Source organism: Oncorhynchus keta, chromosome 10 (assembly GCF_023373465.1).
Source record: "Oncorhynchus keta strain PuntledgeMale-10-30-2019 chromosome 10, Oket_V2, whole genome shotgun sequence".
Classification (NCBI taxonomy): domain Eukaryota; kingdom Metazoa; phylum Chordata; class Actinopteri; order Salmoniformes; family Salmonidae; genus Oncorhynchus; species Oncorhynchus keta.
This window is the reverse complement of record NC_068430.1, coordinates 73,554,869-73,567,134: the sequence shown is the minus strand read 5'-3', so window position 1 is coordinate 73,567,134 and position 12,266 is coordinate 73,554,869. Positions and strand designations below refer to the sequence as shown.

Genomic DNA, 12,266 nt, shown 5'->3' with positions numbered 1-12,266 from the left:
TTTTCTCAGTGTCCTTACATTTCATTTTGCTGAATTCTACTAGGAATCTCCACGAGTTCGAGTGGAATCCTTAAAGAAATGATGCCTTCAGGGCTTAATCATATAAACATGTAATTAGTGAGAAGAATACGTTTCCTTCCAACCAGAGCTTCCAACAGCGCGGTGAAAATAACGAGAGCTTGTCAACCTTGGTATAACAAAAGGCATTTATTTTTCTGACAAATCTATACAAAATAGAGGATACATCCTAATATGAATACAACATTATGATTGAGCACAGTCTTCATGGAGACGGCTTTGTAAGGGGTTCTCAACGAGTCCTCAGAGTGCCTGAAGAACCACTAAGTTATGATGACTGCATAGTTATGGTAGGAGTATATGACAGCCAGGGAACCCTAAAAAAAAGAAGTTTGGATCACCACATTAACAGTTAGGATGTTGTGTTTTTCAAACACACACACACACACACACACACACACACACACACACACACACACACACACACACACACACACTTCAGTCAGTCACCCAAGTTGAGTTAATTGTTGATCACTGACTGTACAGCCTGTGTGTTAACAATGTGTCTGTTATAGAATGTCACTTCATCTCTCTCTCTCTTTATGCTACAATCCAGCTAAAGTTAGATGTTTGCTACTCTTGCTCTTAACAGACAGTTTCAGGATGTTTGATGCTCTTGTTAGCATGACTGATATAACATACAGTATAACATAATCAAACACAACGAGAAACCTATATACCGATACACTCTTGTTCCAGTGTTCTAACTTGACTGGAGACAGAATGGGGTAAAGGTGAAGGAGAGAATGAACGAGGGATCTAGATAGAGTGGTGAATAGGGATGAGAGGAGGCACAGTACAGATGTTGACCTGACAAAGACGGGGTTGAAGAGAAGCCTGGACTCCCAACTGAACATGGTTCCATTTCACTTTTGTTACAACAGATCGATAGTTGCATTTCAAGCTATTTAAAGAGAAGGAGAAGTATGAAAGGGGAAAGTGATGACAATGGGGAGGAAGAGGAAGAGGAGCAGGAGGAAGAGGGCATGGTCTGTGTAAACGGATAGCAGCAAAACTGCCATGCTAAGTGAAAGAGAGAACCACACTGACCTCGCAGCAACATTTCACTTCATAAATATAAAAACGATAGAAATACATCAACAGGTAAACAAACAACAAAAGTCCACTTCAGTAGTGATAATGAATGACAGGTAGCCAGTCCACTTCAGTAGTGATAATGAATGACAGGTAGCCAGTCCACTTCAGTAGTGATAATGAATGACAGGTAGCCAGTCCACTTCAGTAGTGATAATGAATGACAGGTAGCCAGTCCACTTCAGTAGTGATAATGAATGACAGGTAGCCAGTCCACTTCAGTAGTGATAATGAATGACAGGTAGTCAGTCCACTTCAGTAGTGATAATGAATGACAGGTAGCCAGTCCACTTCAGTAGTGATAATGAATGACAGGTAGCCAGTCCACTTCAGTAGTGATAATGAATGACAGGTAGCCAGTCCACTTCAGTAGTGATAATGAATGACAGGTAGTCAGTCCACTTCAGTAGTGATAATGAATGACAGGTAGCCAGTCCACTTCAGTAGTGATAATGAATGACAGGTAGCCAGTCCACTTCAGTAGTGATAATGAATGACAGGTTCAGTCCACTTCAGTAGTGATAATGAATGACAGGTAGCCAGTCCACTTCAGTAGTGATAATGAATGACAGGTAATGAATGACCAGTCCACTTCAGTAGTGATAATGAATGACAGGTAGCCAGTCCACTTCAGTAGTGATAATGAATGACAGGTAGCCAGTCCACTTCAGTAGTGATAATGAATGACAGGTAGCCAGTCCACTTCAGTAGTGATAATGAATGACAGGTAGCCAGTCCACTTCAGTAGTGATAATGAATGACAGTGTAGCCAGTCCACTTCAGTAGTGATAATGAATGACAGGTAGCCAGTCCACTTCAGTAGTGATAATGAATGACAGGTAGCCAGTCCACTTCAGTAGTGATAATGAATGACAGGTAGCCAGTCCACTTCAGTAGTGACATAGCCAGTCCAAGTGATAATGAATGACAGGTAGCCAGTCCACTTCAGTAGTGATAATGAATGACAGGTAGCCAGTCCACTTCAGTAGTGATGAATGAATGTCCACTTCAGTAGTGATAATGAATGACCAGTCCACTTCAGTAGTGATAATGAATGACAGGTAGCCAGTCCACTTCAGTAGTGATAATGAATGACAGGTAGCCAGTCCACTTCAGTAGTGATAATGAATGACAGGTAGCCAGTCCACTTCAGTAGTGATAATGAATGACAGGTAGCCAGTCCACTTCAGTAGTGATAATGAATGACAGGTAGCCAGTCCACTTCAGTAGTGATAATGAATGACAGGTAGCCAGTCCACTTCAGTAGTGATAATGAATGACAGGTAGCCAGTCCACTTCAGTAGTGATAATGAATGACAGGTAGCCAGTCCACTTCAGTAGTGATAATGAATGACAGGTAGCCAGTCCACTTCAGTAGTGATAATGAATGACAGGTAGCCAGTCCACTTCAGTAGTGATAATGAATGACAGGTAGCCAGTCCACTTCAGTAGTGATAATGAATGACAGGTAGCCAGTCCACTTCAGTAGTGATAATGAATGACAGGTAGCCAGTCCACTTCAGTAGTGATAATGAATGACAGGTAGCCAGTCCACTTCAGTAGTGATAATGAATGACAGGTAGCCAGTCCACTTCAGTAGTGATAATGAATGACAGGTAGCCAGTCCACTTCAGTAGTGATAATGAATGACAGGTAGCCAGTCCACTTCAGTAGTGATAATGAATGACAGGTAGCCAGTCCACTTCAGTAGTGATAATGAATGACAGGTAGCCAGTCCACTTCAGTAGTGATAATGTGACAGGTAGCCAGTCCACTTCAGTAGTGATAATGAATGACAGGTAGCCAGTCCACTTCAGTAGTGATAATGAATGACAGGTAGCCAGTCCACTTCAGTAGTGATGAATGAATGACAGGTAGCCAGTCCACTTCAGTAGTGATAATGAATGACAGGTAGCCAGTCCACTTCAGTAGTGATAATGAATGACAGGTAGCCAGTCCACTTCAGTAGTGATAATGAATGACAGGTAGCCAGTCCACTTCAGTAGTGATAATGAAGGTAGCCAGACAGGTAAGCCAGTCCAGTCCACTTCAGTAGTGATGAATGACAGGTAGCCAGTCCACTTCAGTAGTGATAATGAATGACAGGTAGCCAGTCCACTTCAGTAGTGTGAATGACAGGTAGCCAGTCCACTTCAGTAGTGTAGTGACTTCAGTAGTGATAATGACAGGTAGCCAGTCCACTTCAGTAGTGATAATGAATGACAGGTAGCCAGTCCACTTCAGTAGTGATAATGAATGACAGGTAGCCAGTCCACTTCAGTGTAGTGTCCACTTCAGTAGTGATAATGAATGACAGGTAGCCAGTCCACTTCAGTAGTGATAATGAATGACAGGTAGCCAGTCCACTTCAGTAGTGATAATGAATGACAGGTAGCCAGTCCACTTCAGTAGTGATAATGAATGACAGGTAGCCAGTCCACTTCAGTAGTGATAATGAATGACAGGTAGCCAGTCCACTTCAGTAGTGATAATGAATGACAGGTAGCCAGTCCACTTCAGTAGTGATAATGAATGACAGGTAGCCAGTCCACTTCAGTAGTGATAATGACAATGTCCACTTCAGTAGGTAGCCAGTCCACTTCAGTAGTGATAATGAATGACAGGTAGCCAGTCCACTTCAGTAGTGATAATGAATGACAGGTAGCCAGTCCACTTCAGTAGTGATAATGAATGACAGGTAGCCAGTCCACTTCAGTAGTGATAATGAATGACAGGTAGCCAGTCCACTTCAGTAGTGATAATGAATGACAGGTAGCCAGTCCACTTCAGTAGTGATAATGAAATGAGGTAGCCAGTCCACTTCAGTAGTGATAATGAATGACAGGTAGCCAGTCCACTTCAGTAGTGATAATGAATGACAGGTAGCCAGTCCACTTCAGTAGTGATAATGAATGACAGGTAGCCAGTCCACTTCAGTAGTGATAATGAATGACAGGTAGCCAGTCCACTTCAGTAGTGATAATGAATGACAGGTAGCCAGTCCACTTCAGTAGTGATAATGAATGACAGGTAGCCAGTCCACTTCAGTAGTGATAATGAATGACAGGTAGCCAGTCCACTTCAGTAGTGATAATGAATGACAGGTAGCCAGTCCACTTCAGTAGTGATAATGAATGACAGGTAGCCAGTCCACTTCAGTAGTGATAATGAATGACAGGTAGCCAGTCCACTTCAGTAGTGATAATGAATGACAGGTAGCCAGTCCACTTCAGTAGTGATAATGAATGACAGGTAGCCAGTCCACTTCAGTAGTGATAATGAATGACAGGTGAATGACAGTAGCCAGTCCACTTCAGTAGTGATAATGAATGACAGGTAGCCAGTCCACTTCAGTAGTGATAATGAATGTCCACTTCAGTAGTGATAATGAATGACAGGTAGCCAGTCCACTTCAGTAGTGATAATGAATGACAGGTAGCCAGTCCACTTCAGTAGTGATAATGAATGACAGGTAGCCAGTCCACTTCAGTAGTGATAATGAATGACAGGTAGCCAGTCCACTTCAGTAGTGATAATGAATGACAGGTAGCCAGTCCACTTCAGTAGTGATAATGAATGACAGGTAGCCAGTCCACTTCAGTAGTGATAATGAATGACAGGTAGCCAGTCCACTTCAGTAGTGATAATGAATGACAGGTAGCCAGTCCACTTCAGTAGTGATAATGAATGACAGGTAGCCAGTCCACTTCAGTAGTGATAATGAATGACAGGTAGCCAGTCCACTTCAGTAGTGATAATGAATGACAGGTAGCCAGTCCACTTCAGTAGTGATAATGAATGACAGGTAGCCAGTCCACTTCAGTAGTGATAATGAATGACAGGTAGCCAGTCCACTTCAGTAGTGATAATGAATGACAGGTAGCCAGTCCACTTCAGTAGTGATAATGAATGACAGGTAGCCAGTCCACTTCAGTAGTGATAATGAGTCCACTTCAGTAGTCCACTTCAATAGTGATAATGAATGACAGGTAGCCAGTCCACTTCAGTAGTGATAATGAATAGTGATAATAGTGATGAATGACAGGTAGCCAGTCCACAATAGTGATAATGAATTCAGTAGTGATAATGAATGACAGGTAGCCAGTCCACTTCAGTAGTGATAATGAGTGACAGGTAGCCAGTCCACTTCAATAGTGATAATGAATGACAGGTAGCCAGTCCACTTCAGTAGTGATAATGAATGACAGGTAGCCAGTCCACTTCAGTAGTGATAATGAATGACAGGTAGCCAGTCCACTTCAGTAGTGATAATGAATGACAGGTAGCCAGTCCACTTCAGTAGTGATAATGAATGACAGGTAGCCAGTCCACTTCAGTAGTGATAATGAATGACAGGTAGCCAGTCCACTTCAGTAGTGATAATGAATGACAGGTAGCCAGTCCACTTCAGTGATAATAGTGATAATGAATGACAGGTAGCCAGTCCACTTCAATAGTGATAATGAATGACAGGTAGCCAGTCCACTTCAGTAGTGATAATGAATGAAGCCAGTCCACTTCAGTAGTGATAATGAATGACAGGTAGCCAGTCCACTTCAGTAGTGATAATGAATGACAGGTAGTCAGTCCACTTCAGTAGTGATAATGAATGACAGGTAGCCAGTCCACTTCAGTAGTGATAATGAATGTATATTTAAAGAATTCCAGAATGTAGGAAAGTTATTGGGTGTTAGTAACTGGGCTGTTGCATCGTGACGTCTTGAGGGTTGTTTGAGCTATTAATGTTTGTTTTGTAACATTTGTATCCACCTGTATAATAACAGTAATGTAATCACATGTTGTTACAGTATATCCAGTTGAATGTTACTCCTTGTCAGATGAGGGAAAACAACATAACATTACTATAGTGTGAAGCTACAGCAGAGGAGAGACTAGTATTTAACTAAACTAAATATCCCCCAAAACACAAAATACACAACATATACTTAATCATATATAAGCATATAAGCCTCTGGTAGTTAAACTGCGCCATCACCATCATTTGCAAAAGTGCATCCTCTTTCATCACATACAAATATTTAAAACATCTTCTTAACTGTTCTTATTCCTTTGTCCTGGTTATTTTTCCTGAGTTTTACAAACAGCTCCTTTGATTCCATCGTTCAGTCACTGAGGACTTACAGTACCAGTCAAAAGTCTGGACACACCTACTCATTCAAGGGTTTTTCTTTATTTGTACTATTTTCTACATTGTAGAATAATAGTGAAGACATCAAAACTATGAAATAACACAAATGGAATCATGTAGTAACCAGAAAAGTTTTAAAGAAATTAAAATATATTTTATATTTGAGAATATTCAAAGTAGCCACCCTTTGCCTTGATGACAGCTTTGCACACTTTTGACATTCTCTCAACCAACTTCATGAGGTAGTCACCTGGAATGCATTTCAATTAACAGGTGTGCCTTGTTAAAAGTTAATTTGTGGAATTTCTTTCCTTCTTAATGCATTTGAGGCGAATCAGTTGTGTTGTGACAAGTTAGGGGTGGTATAGAGAAGATAGCCCTTTTTGGTAAAAGACCAAGTCCATATTATAGCAAGAACAGATCAATTAAGAAAAGAGAAACGACAGTCCATCATTACTTTAAGACATGAAGGTCAGTCAACACGGATAATTTTGAGAACTTTGAAAGTTTCTTCAAGTCCAGTCGCTGAAACCATCAAGCGCTGTGATGAAACTTGCTCTCATGAGGACTGCCACAGGAAAGGAAGACCAAGAGTTACCTCTGCTGCAGAGGATAAGTTCATTAGAGTTACCAGCCTCAGAAATTGCAGCCCAAATAAATGCTTCACAGAGTTCAAGTAACAGACACATCTCAACATCAACTGTTCAGAGGAGACTGCATGAATCAGGCCATCATGGTTGAATTGCTGCAAAGAAACCCCTACTAAAGGACACCAATAAGAAGAAGAGACTTGCTTGGGCCAAGAAATATGAGCAATGGACATTAGACCGGTGGAAATCTGTCCTTTGGTCTGATGAGTCCAAATGTGAGATTTTTGGTTCCAAACGCCATGTCTTTGTGAAACACAGAGTAGGTGAACAGATGATCTCTGTATGTGTGGTTCCCACCGTAAAGCATGGATGAGATGGTGTGGGGATGCTTTTCTGGTGACACTGTCAGTGATTTACTTACAATTCAAGGCACACTTAACCAGCATGGCTACCACAGCATTCTGCAGCGATACGCCATTGCTGATTTTCAACAGGACAATGACCCAACACACCTCCAGGCTGTGTAAGGCCTATTTGACCAAGAAGGAGAGTGATGTAGGGCTGCATCAGATGACCTGGCCTCCACACTCACCTCACCTCAACCCAATTTAGATGGTTTGGGATGAGTTGGATCGCAGAGTGAAGGAAAAAGCAGCCAACAAGTGTTCAGTGTGTGTGGGAACTCCTTCAAGACTGTTGGAAAAGCATTCCAGGTGAAGCTGGTTGAGAGAATGCCAAGAGTGTGCAAAGCTGTCATCAAGGTAAATGGTGGCTACTTTGAAGTATCTCAAATATAAAATATTTTTTGATTTGTTTAAAACTTTTTTGTTTACATAATTCCATATGTGTTATTTTATAGTTGTGATGTATTCACTATTATTCCACAATGTAGAAAATAGTAAAAAATAAAGAAAAACCTTTTAATGAGTAAGTGTGTCCAAACTTCTGACTGGTACTGTATATTGATCTCATCTTTCTATTGTGTTTTGTTTATTTTTATGCACCGTGCCCCTCTTCCTGTGTCGTTCAACCACTGTTTAGTGTTCTCTGTCTGTACATGAAAGTAGAGTAGAAGAAGACTTCTCTGTCTGTACATGAAAGTAGAGTAGAAGAAGAAGAACAAGAGGAGACCCAAAGGGAGAAGTGGAGACAAAACAATAGAACTGTGGCGAAGGGAAAGGTACTGTAATTGCTTCCACAGCTCTTAGTAGTCTTGGCTTTGGTGAGCTTGTATTTGTTCACCACTGGGTCATCTTGGAAACAAATCTAAAGAGTAGAAGGCAGAAAAACAACATTTGATGAACAAGGTCGAGGCAGACAGAGGTTAAAGGACGCCATATCCGATCAAATCCGTTTAGCCCGCAGAGGATTTAGCCAGTTACCATGGCCGTGGCCTGGGTCGTCTCCTTGGTGATGGAGGCTAACCACAGATCTAGGATCAGATTCCCCTTACCCCCAACCCTAACCATACAAGGGTGACAAGATATTTGACCATGTCTTAATGGTTAGGGTAAAGGTCTACCTACTTCAGGGTCGTATTCATTACTGCACACCGTAGCATAATGTTTTGCAGCGGAAAATGAAAACAAGCCTTTCTTATTGGACAAGTCCAGGTAGTCCCTCCCAGGTAAGGTTGTTTTGAGGTTGGATCTGGGTGATTTAGGTTCGAGGTTCCATGTTCTAGACCTGGGTGGAGAATGAGCGTCGGAGAGGGGGCCGCCCCTCAGGGTGGGCGGGGCAGGGGGCGTGGTGCTCAGAGATGGAGGGCAGGTCTAGACTTCGCTGGAGATGAAGCGCCGCGAGGGGAGGAGCACATCGGGAGGGACGGGGCACAGGTATGGCTGATGGTCATGTGATCTCAGTGTACGGTAGTCTTGGAACCTGGGGGAGGAGAGAGAAGGAGAGAACAAGGTTAGGAGGCAAGAAGGATAGGAATGTGTTAAAGAATTAGTAGTACAGGGTGACTGAGATTTAAAGAGGTAGAGGTCTGTTTTGGGAGGGGACAAAAGGTTTAGACAGATCGGGTTTCATAAAGCTGGAAAGGGGGAGGATATTATTACTGAACAGTATAATCTATTTAAATTTGTTTTATCCAGGTTAATAATTAGGGATATGGGGGTTAACCAGGCGAGAGAACACATATAGCAACCAAACCAATAAACTAAAGAGTAGAGGTCGACCGATTATGATTTTTCAGCGCCGATACCGATTCCGATAATTGGAGGACCAAAAAAGCCGATACCGATTAATCGGACGTTTTTTTTAAATGTATTTGTAATAATGACAATTACAACAATACTGAATGAACACTTATTTTAACTTAATATAATACATCAATAAAAATGTATTTAGCCCCAAATAAATAATGAAACATGTACAATTTGGTTTAAATAATGCAAAAACAAAGTGTTGGAGAAGTAAAAGTGCCATATGTGCCATGTAAAAAAGCTAACGTTTGAGTTCCTTGCTCAGAACATGAGAACATATTAAAGTTGGTGGTTCCTTTTAACATGAGACTTCAATATTCCAAGGTAAGAGGGTTTAGGTTGTACTTAATATAGTATTTTTAAAATGTAATTTATTTCATATACCTTTGGCAATTGGATGTTCTTATAGGCACTATAGTATTGCCAGTGTAACAGTATAGCTTCCGTCCCTCTTCTCACCCCTACCTGGGCTCGAACCAGGAACACATCGACAACAGCCACACTCGAAGCAGCGTTACCCTTGCAGAGCAAGGGGAACAACTACTCCAAGTCTCAGAGCAAGTGACGTTTGAAACGCTATTAGCGCGCACCCCGCTAACTAGCTAGCCATTTCACATTGGTTACACCAGCCATTACGCCGATAGGCTTGAAGTCATAAACAGAGCTGTGCTTGCGAAGAGCTGCTGGCAAAACGCACAAAAGTGCTGTTTGAATGAATGCTTACGAGCCTGCTGCTGCCTACCATTGCTCAGTCAGACTGCTCTATCAAATCATAGACTTAATTATAACATAACACACAGAAATACGAGCCTTTGGTCATTAATATGGTAGAATCCGGAAACTATCATTTCAAAAACAAAACGTTTATTATTTCAGTGAAATACGGAACCGTTCGGTATTTTATCTAATCGGTGGCATCCCTAAATCTAAATATTCCTGTTACATTGCACAACCTTCAATGTTATGTCATAATTACGTAATATTCTGGCAAATTAGTTCGCAATGAGCTGCCCAAACTGTTGCAAATACCCTAACTCTGCGTGCAATGAACACCAGAGAAATGACACAATTTCACCAGGTTAATATTGCCTGCTAACCTGGATTTCTTTTAGCTAAATATGCAGGTTTAAAAATATATACTTCTGTGTATTAATTTTAAGAAAGGCATTGGTGTTTATGGTTAGGTCCAGTCATCCCAATGATTGTGCTTTTTTCGCAAATGCGTTTTTGTTATATCATCCCCCAGCGCTGCATCGATTATATGCAACACAGGACACGCTAGATAAACGAGTAATATCATCAACCATGTGTAGTTATAACTAGTGATTATGATTGTTTGATTGTTTTTTATAAGATAAGTTTAATGCTAGCTAGCAACTTACCTTGGCTTCTACTGCATTCGCGTAACAGGCAGGCTCCTCGTGGAGTGCAATGAGAGGCAGGTGCTTAGAGCGTTGGACTAGTTAACTGTAAGATTGCAAGATTGGATCCCCCGTGCTGACAAGGTGAAAATCTGTTGTTCTGCCCATGAACAAGGCAGTTAACCCACCGTTCCTAGGCCGTCATTGAAAATAAGAATGTGTTCTTAACTGACTTGCCTAATTAAATAAAGGTTAAAAATAATATATACATGCCTTAAAATTCGGCCCCCTTGAACTTTGATCTGCACATTTCAGGCTTCAAACATAAAGATATAAAACTGTATTTTTTGTGAAGACTCAACAACAAGTGGGACACAATCATGAAGTGGAACAACATTTATTGGATATTTCAAACTTTTTACAAATCAAAAACTGAAAAATTGGGCGTGCAAAGTTTTCTAAGTTAATACTTTGTAGCGCCACCTTTTGCTGCGATTACAGCTGTAAGTATTGGGTATGTCTCTATGTTTTGCACATCGAGAGACAAAAAATATCTAGTTAACAGAAGAAAGGAAGACAAAATAAGGACAAAAGAAGGACAGAAGAAAAGGAAAAGAAAGAGGACCAAAGTGAAACAGTCAGCACTTCTATTGAATAAGGTCGTCCTAACATAGTCTACACTGACTATCTGCCCAGCAGCTAGCCAGCTAGCAAACGTCCAACCGAATAGCAGCACTGTAGAAACTATTACACTCAACTGAACGACTTGATTAGTGTAGTGTTAGCTAGCTACATAGTTGTCTTTGCTGTCTTCATATCCAAGATAATTGTGTAGTTTAGAGCGTGTAGTCTTAGAGTGATTATCTTAATTTACCGAGGTTAGCTAGCCAGCTATTTGTCATCCTTAACATAGGAGACACTGCTAGCAGCCCAGCTAGCCAACGTCTACTGAATAGAACACTCAACAACCGGTCGCATTCCGCTTCGCTCCACAGGTAGTATCACATTTTCATTTCATTTCATTACAGCACAACGGTTTGATTTGTTTGATCGTAGCTAGCTACATAGCCGTCTGTGTATCAAAGATAATTGTGTAGTCTAGAGCGATTTTCTAGGTTAGCTAGCCAGCTATTGTCATTTTTTAACGCAACGTAACGTAATCAACACTGCTAGCTAGCTAGCTAGCCCCGAATAGCAGCACTGTAGAAACTATTACACTCAACGGAACGACTTGATTAGTGTAGTGTCAACAACGCAGCCACTGCCAGCTAGTCTACAAAGTCAACAACGCAGCCACTGCCAGCTAGCCTACTTCAGCAGTACTGTATCATTTTAATCATTTTAGTCAATAAGATTCTTGCTACGTAAGCTTAACTTTCTGAACATTCGAGACGTGTAGTCCACTTGTCATTCCAATCTCCTTGCATTAGCGTAGCCTCTTCTGTAGCCTGTCAACTATGTGTCTGTCTATCCCTGTTATCTCCTCTCTGCACAGACCATACAAACGCTACCCCACCGCGTGGATGGCCACCCTAATCTGGTGGTCCCAGCGCGACCCACATGGAGTTCCAGGTCTCCGGTAGCCTCTGGAACTGCCGATCCGGCCACAAGGCAGAGTTCATCTCAGCCTATGCCTCCCTCCAGTCCCCTCGACTTCTTGGCACTGACGGAAACATGGATCACCACAGATAACACTGCTACCCTACTGCTCTCTCTTCGTCCGCCCACGTGTTCTCGCACACCCCGAGAGCTTCTGGTCAGCGGGGTGGTGGCACCGGGATCCTCA

The 12,266-nt window shown here is 41.7% G+C and overlaps 1 long non-coding RNA gene and 1 pseudogene across 3 annotated transcripts; one reads left to right on the top strand and one right to left on the bottom strand.

Moving 5' to 3' along the window:
- The first annotated feature begins 928 nt into the window (after window positions 1-928).
- On the top strand, window positions 929-10,341 carry LOC127932338 (uncharacterized). Of its 3 annotated transcripts, none has more exons than XR_008144893.1 (3): window positions 929-1,229; window positions 1,415-1,636; window positions 5,753-10,341. It is a non-coding gene; the product is annotated as an uncharacterized LOC127932338 (long non-coding RNA). The 3 variants fall into 3 exon arrangements; XR_008144894.1 differs by having other exon boundaries at window positions 1,415-1,673; XR_008144895.1 differs by having other exon boundaries at window positions 1,415-1,673; window positions 5,716-10,341.
- Window positions 10,342-11,987: 1,646 nt separating this feature from the next.
- The window catches only part of LOC127931929 (phospholipid phosphatase-related protein type 2-like), a 90,952-nt pseudogene continuing 90,673 nt past the window's right edge, over window positions 11,988-12,266 (bottom strand).